General features: G+C 41.8%; 1 protein-coding gene across 3 annotated transcripts in view; it reads left to right on the top strand.

Annotated features, from left to right (window-relative positions):
- Window positions 1–5,603: 5,603 nt before the first annotated feature.
- CHRM3 (cholinergic receptor muscarinic 3) overlaps window positions 5,604–14,229 on the top strand; it is a 264,243-nt gene continuing 255,617 nt past the window's right edge. For 2 of the 3 annotated variants that reach the window (XM_036380590.2, XM_054514309.1), the window contains exon 1: window positions 6,168–6,250. The gene's annotated coding sequence lies outside the window, so the exon portion shown is untranslated. Of the gene's footprint in view, window positions 5,617–6,167; window positions 6,251–14,229 lie in introns of those variants that run through there. The other variant, XM_054514308.1, reaches the window with a different exon arrangement.

Here is a 14,229-nt window from a genome sequence, read left to right on the forward strand (position 1 = left end):
AGTTGTTTAAATAATTTATTGTGAGCTACTGAGTCATAACAGAGTTACTGATCTGTCTTTTACTACAGTGACATTCTATTTTTTCAACTCTATATTTTTTTATTCTGTAGTATTAAATAGCTCTCAGTCTGCAGTAACCAGAAATGTTTAAGCGTGCTGCAACTGCATAATGACATATCAGATCTGTACCTTTTACAGTGTGTGCAGCAGAGAAGTGCCATGGTGGGATTACAGGCTAAAAAGAAGTGTTTTGCTTGGGAATAAGTGTTTTGCATTCCTCTACCAGCTTTGAGTGTATCATTTATTTTCTAAGCAGCCTGTGCGTACTCGCTTTGCAAAAGGAGATGATTTGAGACTCCAACGCTGATCTATTTTTTTAATTTCTTCATTGACACTGAGAGCCTTCCTACCTCATTAAATTCGTTTTATTTTGTGTGCTTCAGTGTTTTGTGCAATCTAGGGGTTGATATATACCTTATTAGTGATTTTAGTAACTCTGAAAAGTTGCCTAGAAGATAAAATTGCTAGTATTTCACAAATTTAATTTTGTATTCAAGTTAAATAACAAAGTGTTTTTATTTCCCCCACCTAACCTAAAATATTTTTAAGTACTGAAAACATTCTGGATCACATTACCTGAGAGAATATGGAAATACAAGCCCTTGAAAAGTGTTTCTACCAAAATTACTTTCCAGTTTCTCACTACTTTGATTGCAAACTCTTCCCTCACCATAACTACAAATGCTTCTACTTGCTGTTGAAAACAGTCGGAATACCTTTTCTCAAGTACGACTGCACAATCCTCCTCTTCACACTTGTTTCTTTTTCTTCTCTCTTTTTTTGACCCTGAACAATGATTATGGACTGGAGCTATGGCATCTGCAGGGATATCGGTCTCATTATGAGAAATGAAAAATAAATAGCAGAAAATACAAAGTCTAGGAGAAAAAAACCACAATAACCCACATATAAAGAAGGAAAGAAATGCTGGATCCTATCACAAAGCTGTCAGGCTCCATGCAGAGCTGGTTGTATTTCGTCAGCATAGCCTGGCTGAGGACAGAAATTTATCTGTGTGGGCAAGGGTGCCACAGACTTCTACCCTTTCAGCTCTACAATCCAATTCCCCCATCAAGCCACTGGAGTCTCACCTCATGCAGTTCCCTCTCACCCATCCTGCACAAAGTGCTCTGCTCAGACTGAAGTGGGGAATCCTTAAGAGTCTCTTCCCAGCACAGAAAGAGGTGGAAGCTTAAAGAAAGGTAAAGAGTATGAGAAATCATAATACTGAAAATGAGTTACAGAAAAGCTGCTTCTAAAGGGAAGAAATGCTGCTAAAATGAGCACACACTCAATTCATACTTCTGCTGGGCATTAACAGGTGTCAGGAGAGGAAGGCGATAAATGTATTTTTTTTGTATCAAGTTAAGAAAAAGCCCTTCATTTCTATTTACCTCATTGTCACCTCTGCTATTGCTACTGCATGCATTTCACAATTAAGAAATAATGATATAAAGCTTACAAATGTCTTCAAAATATTAATTATTGTTTTGGATATGTTTCCCATTATGTGAAATCAAAGTGTTACAAAAATCAAATTAGTATTTTAGTGAATATTTGGTCTAGAACTTGAATTGCTGTCTTGAGTATACTAGCTTTATACAGACAAGGCCCCATCTGAACATGCTTTTCTGCTTGTATTTGGTTTTCTCACAAACTGTAAGATCTTATATTCAACAATGTTAGGAAATTATCCATTTGGAAAATTGTGGACTACTGTCATGTTTGTTGGACATTTTCTGAAACCATTATGAAAGGTGAATGAAACCATATTTATTGGATGTATTAAGAAAACAGCACGAAATGTGTCTTATTGTTTCAGCTATGCTTAGTTGCTGGCTTTAGTGATTCTGATCATCAGCCATTAGCATGACTTTTATTTTGCCTAAATTCAAGGATCACATGAGTTTATGGAGTGATATGCATGATCACATGAGTGATGGAGTGTGGTTTGCACTGATTTACATGATGAAAATCAGATAAAAGGCAGTTTTAGAGGATTGTGCCTAACTTCATCCTTTTCTTTATGCAAGATAATTTTCTTGACAAGGGGAATTCTGCGGACTTGATCTACTTGGCACTCAGTAAAGCGTTTGGCACAGTGACACATGGGAAACTGTTAGTTAAGCTGAAGAGGATGAGGATTAGTAAAAGAATGTCAATACAGTAAGGCACTGGACAAGGAGGAGACAATGGGGTGTGTTGTGTTGACAGATCAGCAGGCTAGATGCACTGCTGGTGAAATTCCTTACAGAGCAGCAGTTGCTTGGCCTTGGCCAAAGTGAGGCATCTGCCAGCTGAGGGTCTTGGTGAGACAAAGTTTAGAGGTGCTGCCAGGGGCGACTGATGAGTATCTGGTGATTGGACCAAAAAAAAACCCCAAAAAACAGAGTGCTCATAACGTCGCAGTAAGGCACAAAGTGAGAAAGACAGTGAGGCAAAACAGAAAGTACACAGAGTTCACATGGAAGCTAAATGCAGGAATTTCTGTTGTGAGCTGGGCACTATCATTTGGAAACAAAAGAAGCAAAAGAAATCTTTGTCAATACTATTTGTCCAGAAGGTACCTATTAGCCAGCAACGTGATTGAGCTGTGGAAGCAGCAGGATGGGCACTGGCTTACAGTCTAGGGCACTCTCACCACTCTGAGCTCCTTCTAACTGGGTGTATTTAGCACCTTGTCCAAAACTGGTATGTAATTTCACCTGTATTGAAGGAAACTCAACCCAAAAAACAAACAAAAAAAACTTAACAAAAAGTTGATACAAAACTGCAGCGTGGATTAGCAGAAAAGAGAGGGACCCCATTTACACAATAAGCCTATGAAAGCACAGTTTTAGAAGAGCAAAAGTATGGAGGGGATATTATAAAGACATTAAAACACAGGAGAATGGTGAGCTAGCTCAAGTCAGGCTAGTATCATCAGGCAAGACGAATGGGAATAAAGTACTCAGAAATAAATTAAAGCTTAAAATTAGAAGTTCCTAACTATTATAGATGTGAGAATCTGCTGTTCCAGAAGAACAAAATGGGCAGGAGCAAAAAGTAAAAGATGATCTTTATCCTCTGATCTTCTGAATGAAACAACATGATTCCTGATTCCATGTAATGAATGAAACCACAGACGAGGAAGTGATGTCACTCAAGAAGGTCCTTCAAGGATAACTTCAAGGAGTGTTCAATTGATTTCTTAATGAGGTTTTTTGTATCTTATCTGCAAATACATGACCACAGAGTATCCAGAGAATGAATGCCCAATTTCTGGGAACAGCAATGTCATGAACACAGGCACAAACAGCACAGTAGTACCCAAGTAAGATTTCCTTGTTTAAAAAAAACCAAGCAAAAATAAACAAACAAAACCAAAACCCAACACAATCCCCAACAGCCATCTCCATCCGTGTGCCTTCTTAGGAATATAATGTAAAGATCTGCTTTATACCTAGGAGCTGTACTGTGCAGGTTTAAACCTCTGGTCTCTGCTCAGCTAAAGAGCTTGTTAAAATCAATGGATATTTTCTGTAAAGAGTATTATTCAGCAGTATTATCGCAAAATTTATTCCCATACCTTAGGCATCCCTAACCAGTTCATTGACTGCCTTGAGACTTCTTTATACAGACATTGTCCTATACAGCTTCTCTAGGATCATTGATTTTAGTGTGTATACACTTGCTTCAAAGGCTCACTTTGCATGACCCAAGGTTAAATATATTTATGTTACACAATTAAACTAGGCAACAGAGCCCTGATTTATAAAGTATTGATATGTGTCTTAAAACATGGCAAATTCAAAGCCAAGCTGATCTCAGCTTGCTTTGAATCTTAAAACTGATTTCTAAAATACATTCTGCATTATGTACATAGATGACTTTACCCACAACCTCAGAAATTAATGAAGCTGTGGTAGATACAAAGCTATGCATTTTTTGACACTGGTCTAATCATAACATAATTTACTAACTGGAGTGGTTTTCCTCCCCCTTATGAATCCTCTATGCATTACAAAGATCTCAACCTGAGATTACCTTATCTATATTTAGTGTGCATACAGCTGGGAAGTCCTTACACAAATTTAACAGCTAATACAAGTGACAAAAGGGAAAAGATGGTCGAATTTTCAGCTGCACCTTCAGTGGCACAAAAATAAATGCACTATTTCTAAAATAATCTTAAAAGCCAGGGGTGCATCCTGAGATCTCATCTCCAACATGTGGGGGTGCTGAGCCCTCGGCAGCTGTGGTGCGGAAACACCAAGGACAATCGCACTGTGCAGAGTCACCTGAGATGACCCAGAGGGGCTCGCAGCTGTGCTGAAACCCCAGCTTCCTATTACATGGGATAGAGCTTTTTCTGCCGCTATTTTGAGATGCAAGGTAAAAAGAAAAGCACCGGCAGGCAGTAAAGCAACATACCCAGAGCTCAAAAGCAGGGGAATCTTTGCACTGCAAGAAGAGATCTTCGTTTTTTCATATGTAAGTAATTTTTAGTTTTTGCTTTTTCATCCCACAGGTATTTTTTTTAGAGTGTCATGAATTACCATTGCATTAATTTAAAACCAGCAGATTAACAAATTTTCTTTCTAAGTGTTGAAAATTGATACCTGGAATTTTACACATTCTTTCACAGGCTCTGGGCATGGTCATCCATCATGACAGATCCTGTAGCACGTTCTGTGAAAACCCCAGCATAAGGATAAGGGGCACGGGTGATTCTTCCTCCCTGAACGCATAAAGTGCAAGGTTGACCCCAAGTTTCTAAAATTTTGTTCTGAAGGTAGTAGGTAATCTAAAAAATATTACTTATAAGATTAACAGAGAATTGGTGCCCTCGAAAGGATACACTGCTGTTTTCTGTTCTCCAGAGCCCTACTGTATAACTTTTCCACCTAGCCAAGAAATACACAAACAGGCAAGCAGAACACACCCTGTTGCCCTATGCCATAGCAACTTGGCAGCCAGCAACGCTGCCCACAAAAACAACTGCTAAATGCTGAACTTCTTTTGTGTTGAAGAGTTTCAAGTTAAATTTATTAATATTTTATGACAGAAGAAACATGGCAGTGTGCAACACCTCAATTTGACACAGTAAGTTATCACATACTTGTGATCTACAAGATCTTTTAAAATGTAGATTTCTTACATTCTTCATGTTTTAATTGAGTATAAGCATATATTAATAAATTATTTGTCTTCCTATGAGTGTGTAGCATACCGTGATTAGCTGAGAGGGGAGAATATTTTAAGCAGACCTTTTGAAAAGTTGATAGTAATGAATAAATAACATATTAATATATATTAAAGAGCTACATGAGGGTATGTGATTTGATGTCTCATTAAGAGGCATATTTAATATGCAACAGAGAATGATTTACTCTCCACAAATGGACCACAATTTTCAAGCAATAGCTGCTCACACATCTCAATTAAAACCAATAAAAATAGATTAGAAAAATTTGCGGAGGGAGGAGAAAAAAAAAAAGAGAGAGAGGAAACCATCGCAGACTGACGGAAGGCTTTCCCACATAGCCTCGTCTGTGAGTCCTTGCTACTTCGCAGGTTGTTGGCAAGGGCGAGGGAGGCTTTGGCAACCCTGCGCTTTTAACTCCGTGCACCCCGGGGCGGGGGCTGCGGGCAGACTCCTCGCTCTCTCTCCTCCCCGCCGGCCGCAGTGTCCCAGCAGCTCGGAGCGGCCGCGGGCCGTCGGGCCGCCCAGCCTCGCACCTCACGGGGGCCGCCGCCGCCCGGCAGCGCTGCCCCGGGCCGGGGTCGGCGGGCGGGGCGGGGCGAGCGCCGTGAGGTCACGGCGGCCGGGCCAATGAGCGCACAGAGCGGCGGCGATGGCGATGGCGATGGCGATGGCGATGGGGGGGGGGGGGGGTCCCTCGTGCGGCGGCTGCCTGGGGAGGGCGGCGGCGGCGGCGGCCGGCGCGGGGCGAGTGGTCCCGGCGCGCCCCCGCCCCCGCTCGGGCCGGGACTGAAGGGGCGGCGCCGCTGCCCGCCCAGCACAGGTGCGGCGGTGTCCGCGTCGCGGGCGGGTGCGGAGCGCCCTCCTCCCGGCGGCGCCCGGCGGGGGATGTTCCGGCCGCCGGGGGCGCGCCGCCCGTGGGAAGCGCGCTCCTAACGCCACCTGGGCGTCGCAGGGAGCGCTCGGCGCGGAGCGGGCGGTGTGGGGTCTCCGGGAACCGGGCAGGTAGGACGGAGGAGAAATGCCGGTTCGGGCGGGTCTCAGGAGCTTTTTGTGTGTTTGCCCTCCCTAGCGTGTGCGGGTGTCAGCGGCGGGGAGCGGCGTGCGGCGCACCCCGAGCTGGCAGCGCAGCCGGGCTCGCCGCGGGGAAAGTTGTGCGGACGGTCCCCGCTTCGAAGCGGCTGAAGAAACGCGGAACCCTCTGTCCAGCCGGGGCGGGGGGCTAAGGCTGTGGCAGCAGCGGCGGCCGCCGGAGGGCTCCGCGTACCGCGGCGGGGCTGCTCCGCTCCCGGGGGGACCCGGCGGAGCCGCCGCTCCCGGGGCTGCTGCGCCCCTCGAGCGGTGCCGCCCGCCCGCCGTGCGCCCCCGGCTCGGCGGGGTCGGGATCGCGGCCGCACGGTGCGGAATGCCGACCTGTGGCGGCTCGCCCCGCAGCCCGGAGCTGGGCTCGACGTGCCGGCGGGTGTCGGGCTAGTGCCGCTGGGGCAGCCAGGAGTGCGCGGCGGTGCTCGGCCTGCCCCGGGCAGGTGGCTGATCGTCCCCGCGGCTGTGCGGTGCCCGCTCCGCTGTGGAGCAAACGGGATTCCTCGGGACTGCGCGCCGGAGTGCGGGCTGGTGTGCGGCTGGAGTTTGGGAAGGCAGCGGTGGGTAGCGCACCCACAGGAGTGTCTGAAGCAGAGCCCAAGTGTTTACTTAAAACGAGAACTAGCCGTATTCCCTTCTCTGTGTAAGTCTCGGGGCAGAAAAACCCAAATGAACTCGTGTGCAGGGCTATGGATCGGCTCGTGTGGGTTTTCATACTGATTAAGTGCCTTCTGGTTGCTTGGGATTACTTTGGAAAAACGCAAATCCCAGCTAATATCTGTGCTGACCATATATAGAAGTAGTCACAGACAGAAGTACTATAACTTCAATATTGCTGACACAGGTCGAGAAACTTTAAAAACAGCAAGCAAAAGCTGGGATTTCTCCTGAGGATGTTTTTGTCCAAGAGATATATTTTCCAGTGTTTGCATCCTATATTGACTGAATTTTTTCTACCTTTTGTTTGTTTGTTTACCTGCCTATGTACCTCACAGTTAGTGAATGATATATTGATTTGATTTTGTCTGCCTCTTTTTAATCTGGCATTGTTTGGTTTGCTTACTTGTGTTGGACCAGGACTGCAGTAGGGAATGCTGCTTTTTCTGGAATGGAAGCCTGGTTTGATGGCTTTCGGAAACGTGCCTCAGCTTGGAAGCAAGCACGTTGCTCATACAGTAGCAATTTTCCACGGCATGGAAGAAGTATTGTAGGGTTTTCTGATGTTCTGTGTTTTGTGTTCTCTTTTTTTAAATAAACAAATACATTGGGTTGTTTGCTTTTAAATAGCTCTGTTATTAAGAGAAGCTTTTATGTGAACATTATTGTCCTGTAGAGCAATATGAAGACCAGTGCTGAATCTCATTCAAAGTGTTTTTATTTCAGTGTCATGTGCATGTTAACAGGGTAACTCCAGCAACAGGGAACAAGAATCTGTTGACTTGAGCTGAAACACTGAAAACAATTCTCTTGGACTGTTTTGGATGTAGCAGTTTTGCTGGATTTTAGTAACAAACAGATGAAATGCTCCAGGGATAATCCAGTATGAAATTCATCTGACTTACTGGCACCTATAGGAAAACATGTTGAAAGTTCTCATCTTCTACCAGATACACTATGCCATCAAAACCAGAAATTTAGTTTTGTACATTTTCGTGTTTATTTCAAAAGAAATAGAACCTAACATTGTTTATTACAGAAACTGTTGTGAGGTGTAAATTCCTCTCATTTTCGAGTAGATGAACGGTAACTTTCTGGAGGGAGCTGATTGCATATGTTATATCATATATCCGTATATTGTTAAGTGCAGTGCATTTTTCTTTCTGTTACTGAAAAAAAAATCTTACTCATAGCAATATAGTCTGCATCCAACAGCTTATTAAAGTATTTTTAGAGCAGCAGTCTCAGTGGTAGGTTTTCACAGTGAAAACCAACCATGACCATATGAAACATCATAAACACAGTGCTCAATGGTGCCTTAAATTACAGTTTTAGGTATTAGTGTTAAGGAGTAAAGCGTGTTGGTTAATTTGTAAGCTGGTCTAAAAAATTGTCACACTTACTCCGCTCTTCATTCTAAACCTATAGTAGCTGCTCTAAAACTATCCAACCTCCCTTTATTGAACTAGTATTTGGGTTTTAGTCTTAATGCCATGAGTGTTTTCAGGGTCAAATCCTGAAATGCTAAAGAAAATCTTGTGATGACTAATGTGGAAATTTCTTCCCCATGAATACTACAGTGTTATGGTTCTTATGTTCATATCTTCCATTCTCCCTCAGACTTCGTTGTAGCAGACAGCCTAATTGTGTACTTTGTGCCAGCAATTAGTGTGCTTACGCAGTGTTATGTGACTCAAAAAGGAAGGGGTGCAAAAGGTGCTTGACACCAGGAAAACGTTTGAAGTGATCTATTAATGACCTTAATTAATATTGTTCATTATCCTATTACGTCTTGTTTGCCATTAAGAGGAGATGGTGTTCCGAGGAGGAGGCAAAGTATCTGTGCAATATCTGAAGGCAATGAAAGCTCTGCTCAGTGCATGTCAACCCATGGCTGCTTAGTTTAGTATGAAATATGATTGAAGGGTTTACTAATACTAATGGTATCTTTTGCTGTAATGGCAGATTCTTATTTAATGAAGATATATAATTAATTTTTAAAATAAGGAGCAGTATCTATAGGATTATGTGGGGGATGATATGCAATGACATCTCAGTATCCTTATTTGTATTTAAGTACCATAGTTTGTGAATAGGTGACAGATACATTCAATCTCTAAGCTTGAAATAAAACGAAAGAGCCTGGTAACACCAAAAGTTGTCTGTTTCACATATCCATTCAACAATGTTGCTACTTTCTTTGTGACTTTCTGTGTCTTTTTCTATTGAAGAATATCAGTTCTGCTGGGCTGCATGGTTGCTGTATGTGTAAAACTGTCAGAGGTGCTGGGAGAGTGTCCATCACCTCTACAAGCAAAAATTGTGCCTCCCAGTCCACCCCACAGAGTTGCAGCAGATACCAGGCTATGTTCCTGATGGTGTTGGAGTGCAAAAGACAAATAAATTTACTATAAGCTTTGTGTGCCATGATTAGATTAAGACTTCATGCTAAGGTGTTATTTATGTCTTATTTTTGTTTTAAGAGAGGATAAGACTGCAATGGTTTGTATTTCTTATGCCTTGGTTGAGTGCCAGCAGAATGCAACCTTGTCCATTGTACTCCTGTCGAGGAGATTCAGTGAGGGCAAAGACAGAATCCACTCTTGGGAATGTAAAATATTGAAATTACTGACTGTAAAATAGGTGACGATGAGCGATGAATCCCCTCGCATATTCTAAGTATGTAGTCAGTTTCATGCTGGAGGCATCTGTTGGTGCAAAGGAGGGAAGGCTTAAGTGAGTTTCATTATAAAATGTTTGCAAACTGAAGGCAGAGTCTTTTCTGTGGTTGGAAAATCTTTGGGAAAAAAAAGAGGCCAGTTATATTACAAATGATAAGTAATTGGTTGCTGCATTGAGAGCTGGAGGTAGTTTCATACTTGTCTAAATTAATCCTGATGGAGATAGTTACAGAGAAATAATTAATAGTACACCTTCAGTATGGACTATCAGAAAATGTTTTCCTGGGTATAATTTGAAAATACAGATACTTGTCAATGCCATTACCTTTCCTTCTCTGTTTTCTGTGCTTTCTTGGTTAAGATGGAGTAAACAAAACCTTTTTAATTTAGAACAATTTCCTGCAAGCAAATTCAAAGTTTCATTCATTTAGCACAATGCATTACAGCATTTTAGCCACAGTATCAGAATTCCATGCACACCAAACATCTGATAAACTGTCTATTCTCTTTTGTGGGCATTAGGCCCAGTCTTGGTCTCCAGGAGGTTGTGGCTGCTTTGCTAGTTTGTAGAGAGCTCTTGTCGGGGTAGGGAATGTGACTGGGGGCTTCCAAGATTGTTGAGTTACATTCAACAAGTTGATGGACTTTTGCTCTATGATGATACATATTTCTCTATTTTTCCTTTTCCTCTCTGGATAGGAAGGCTGTGTGATGATGACGTGTAAGGCCAACCTCTCACCTCATTTGGATGATACTCTGTCCTTCTTCATTCCCATGGGAAGAAGATTAATTATGGCCTACAAAGCTTTGTAGTAAAAAAAGTCAAAAGTTTACCTCTTACAGATAAGTTCATAGATGACTGAGAAATTTGGAAGGAAGAGATTTAAAAATATGTTTGAAGCTACTAGAACATGTCTCTGTGTGTACATCGCTTCTCTTAAAGAAAACAATCTCAACTTGGTGCCAGGGGTTGGCCAAGGGGCTTTGTACAACATTGGTTACCTGCTGAGCTCTAGCTGTGTTTGTGTGTAACATTTTGTCCATTACTACCTTATTTGACAGCATTAGGTGTACTGGAGCCAGATGCTGAGGACCTTTAGGGCTTCATGTGAAGTATGGAGGGACAACTTTTCAGGTGAAATGTACAAAGTTGTGACAACATACATTGTCCTGCAGGCTCATTATTCTTGTCTGTCCTTCTCATAAGCAGGAGAAGACCCTTCCAGCATCTAGGATTAATGGCTTTTAAGAAAGCCTCCCAACATTCCTGCATGAAGGTATGAGGTATCAGCTTTAGCACCTAAAGGAAATAAACCTGACAGTTTTGAAGGGGGAAAATGCTATCTATCATCCACAAGGATTTATAAAAAGCCTCCATTATTTCATTATGAAATAAGGAAATTTGAGTTCAGTAATTATGTGGGATTCTAATAGTGGGAAATACATTATTAAGGCTGTCAAATCATACATTAAGAAAAACCTCACTAAATACATACTGAAGAAGCAAAGCGTTCCATTTTCTTCTGCCTTGTACTACAGTCATGTAGAGCCGCACTATATCCTTTATAGGATTGAAATAACAAGCCAAGCCTTTAAAAAACTTAAAACCTTAAATACCTTGTAGAAGGTCCTGGGCTACCACAAAACCTAACAATTTGGTGAGATAATTAGAGATAAGCAGTCTTGGTGCAGAAAATTAATTACCTCTTTTTATTTTCGTATGACCTGGAAAACACTTGTCTGCTTCATGGCTGTTAATCAAGGATGAGAATAAACAGGTCATTACCTTGAAGCAACATACTTTCATTCACTAAAAATGCCAAAGAAAGGTCCCTGCAAAACACTAAAAGAACAGTGTCAAATCTGCAGAGAAAAGTGTTCAATTTCCTTTCCTGATACTATTGTAGAGGAGCTTGTCCCACAGGGTTCCGTTATGACTGAAAGGAGACACATCCCTGTGGTCTTCTGGGAATTCCTGAAACACAGCAGAGGCTGAGTCTGTCTCGAGCTATTAAGGCAGCAATATTCTTGCTGCATGTACTGAAGCATGAAATATCCATTATGCTTGCTTTTATAGCTGCAAGCTCTATAATGGTCACCTATGCAAAATCTTACTGCCTTTTTTTTATTTTCTTTTGGGGGCCAAAAGCCTTTTAGCCCTTCCCCATGTTTCTCTAGTAAAAATTAATAGTGCTAATTGCCACTTCTTTTATCATTAATTTCTGAATCAACACAAAGTATTGCTATAGCAACAAATCCTTTTGAACTTCACCACAGACAACTGGTAAGAGAATTCAATCTCAATATGTAATAAGCACAATTGTAAGAACTATTGGAAGGATTAAGGAACTTTCTTTTTAAAAAGAAGGGGAGTAATGCAAATACTCAAAACTGTCATGAAAGAACAGAACTTGAAAATTTCCAGCATTCTCTTTTTATTAATCATCTCCAATTGCTGTACAAAGGTGCATAGTTGCTTTGAACGAAGTATATTACAGCACACTGTGTCTCCTCAGAGAAAAAATGCATCACTCTCTGGAATACTACTGAGATTTTTATCTCTGATAGTAATGATTTGACATAAACTGCTGCACCCTCTCTCAAAGTATGGTTGTTCTTCAGCCCTGACAGTGCATGTGCAGGAAAACCCTAAGTAGGTTTCAGGATTAGCTGGACAGCAAATAATCCAAATTTATGAAGTCAGAATTAGATGGTGCTTTATCTTTGCTTTTTCACCTGTTGAAGCATCTTTTTCATCGGAGTGGATTGCTATTTGCATTTTACCTTGTCATCTCTCTTGATAACAGGCACACAAGGGAGGTTGCACATTATACGCACACACAAAAATCAGGAGGCATAAGGGGTGTGGAAGTGAGAAATACCTGAGGAACACTGGTAAAAAAGGGAATGGTCTAGCACTGAAAGTCTATGATTGATGTTATTACCTGTGATAGATCTTGAGGCAGTGAAAGCTTATAAATCTTTAGGGGGAGCTATGCTTCCTAGGATGCTGATTGCATTGAAAAAAGGTTGTGTGAGAAGAAGGTATAAGGACAGGTGAAGGGCAAGAATGACTACCCTCTTCATTTTCTTAATTTCTGGTTTTATCAAAGGAGGGGCAGTGCTTGTAAGAGGGAAGTCTGAAGGGTGTCTGTGACTGAGAGCCTGTGACTCTTGCATACACACAGGACCAAAAAAAGAAAGAGGAACAGTGAAAGACCCAGAAAAAGATGAAGCAATGTGACTCTAGGTGCTGAGAGGAGAATGTTCCTTTGGTGGACATCCTGGAAAGGACATGGTGGTTTTCTGGGGAGTAAGGGTTGTTTTGTGGATTCTTCTTTCACCTCATGAAGTGGGTGGCCTCATAATGGTGCTTTGCTACCAAGGCTTTGCTTCTTCTGTGTATTATCAAAGTATTTCTCTTTACTAGCAGTTCCCTCACCAACCAGCAGACCATCTGTGGTTACCCTGGCCAGACTGTTTGCTTTGCAGACAATAACTGGGAGGAAATAAATACTGAAAATGCAATGGCATGCAAGGCCACACCTCCACAACTTTCTCTTGTCAGAGCACCTCTTCTTGGAGATCCCCTCCAAGCCCTCTGCAATAGTGCCAAAGTTTGCATTTTCAAGCCAAGTTTTAAATACAAGTTGTTCAAGTTATATCTCTTGGTTTTTCCTTTTATTAGCATACAGGTGTGGCTTTTTTAACTAGGAAATCTTAAAGAAAATTCTGAAATAAAGGTTAAAAGAGCATTACAAAAGACAGCAGTGAAGAAGTTATGTGTCTTACTTCCAGGATTCTTGGAAGAAAAATGATCCCTGGACTATTTATTCATGTGAATATTGTTCTAAATATCTCCTGCAGAAAGCTTCTAGTAGCTCAGATAGGATCTGGGCAAAGTCAGTTTAGCAGCATCTCTTAAGAAGAGATGGATAAAAAGGACTGGAGTCCTATCTTAGGCTTGGAGTCTGCTGAGGTAAATTCAAGAAAACTGAAATCTAGTTTGGAGGCTGGCAGGGGAGACTTCTGGATTTCAAATGTCTTTGTATTATTTTTCTGATAATTGTTTTGTATTACAAGACAGAAAACTGTCTTGTATTTTCTGTGGAAAGAGATGAAAGACAATCACTCTTAAAAAAAAAAGATTTTCCTCTAGAAGAGGCAAGAAATTGATCACTTGTGTCTGGATACAGTATTAAAAAAGCTAATAAAGAACAACTTCAGAGTAAACACTGGTGAAAGGTCTACATTGAAGCAAATATGTGTCAAAGAGAAACTTGTATAACTACAACTCAAGGGGTAAATGATTGTGCTGTCGAAAATAGCTGCTAAAAATACTGCTATAGAATGCCAAGGGAACTCATATAAATAGAAGAGCAATGAGAATAATTTGTAGCTCCCGTTTCTGGAAACTGCAGTTCTACAGTTACTGGTGATGATGTGTTGGGCACATTGGTACTGGTTTTCCTTTTTCTTGGTGTTTATTTGCAGTGTGATATGGGGAAGCATCAACAAGTCTGAAGGCAGTGTCTGACTTTCCTGTTGATGGACAGTCATAGG

This window comes from Molothrus ater, chromosome 3, assembly GCF_012460135.2.
Source record: "Molothrus ater isolate BHLD 08-10-18 breed brown headed cowbird chromosome 3, BPBGC_Mater_1.1, whole genome shotgun sequence".
Classification (NCBI taxonomy): Eukaryota; Metazoa; Chordata; class Aves; order Passeriformes; family Icteridae; genus Molothrus; species Molothrus ater.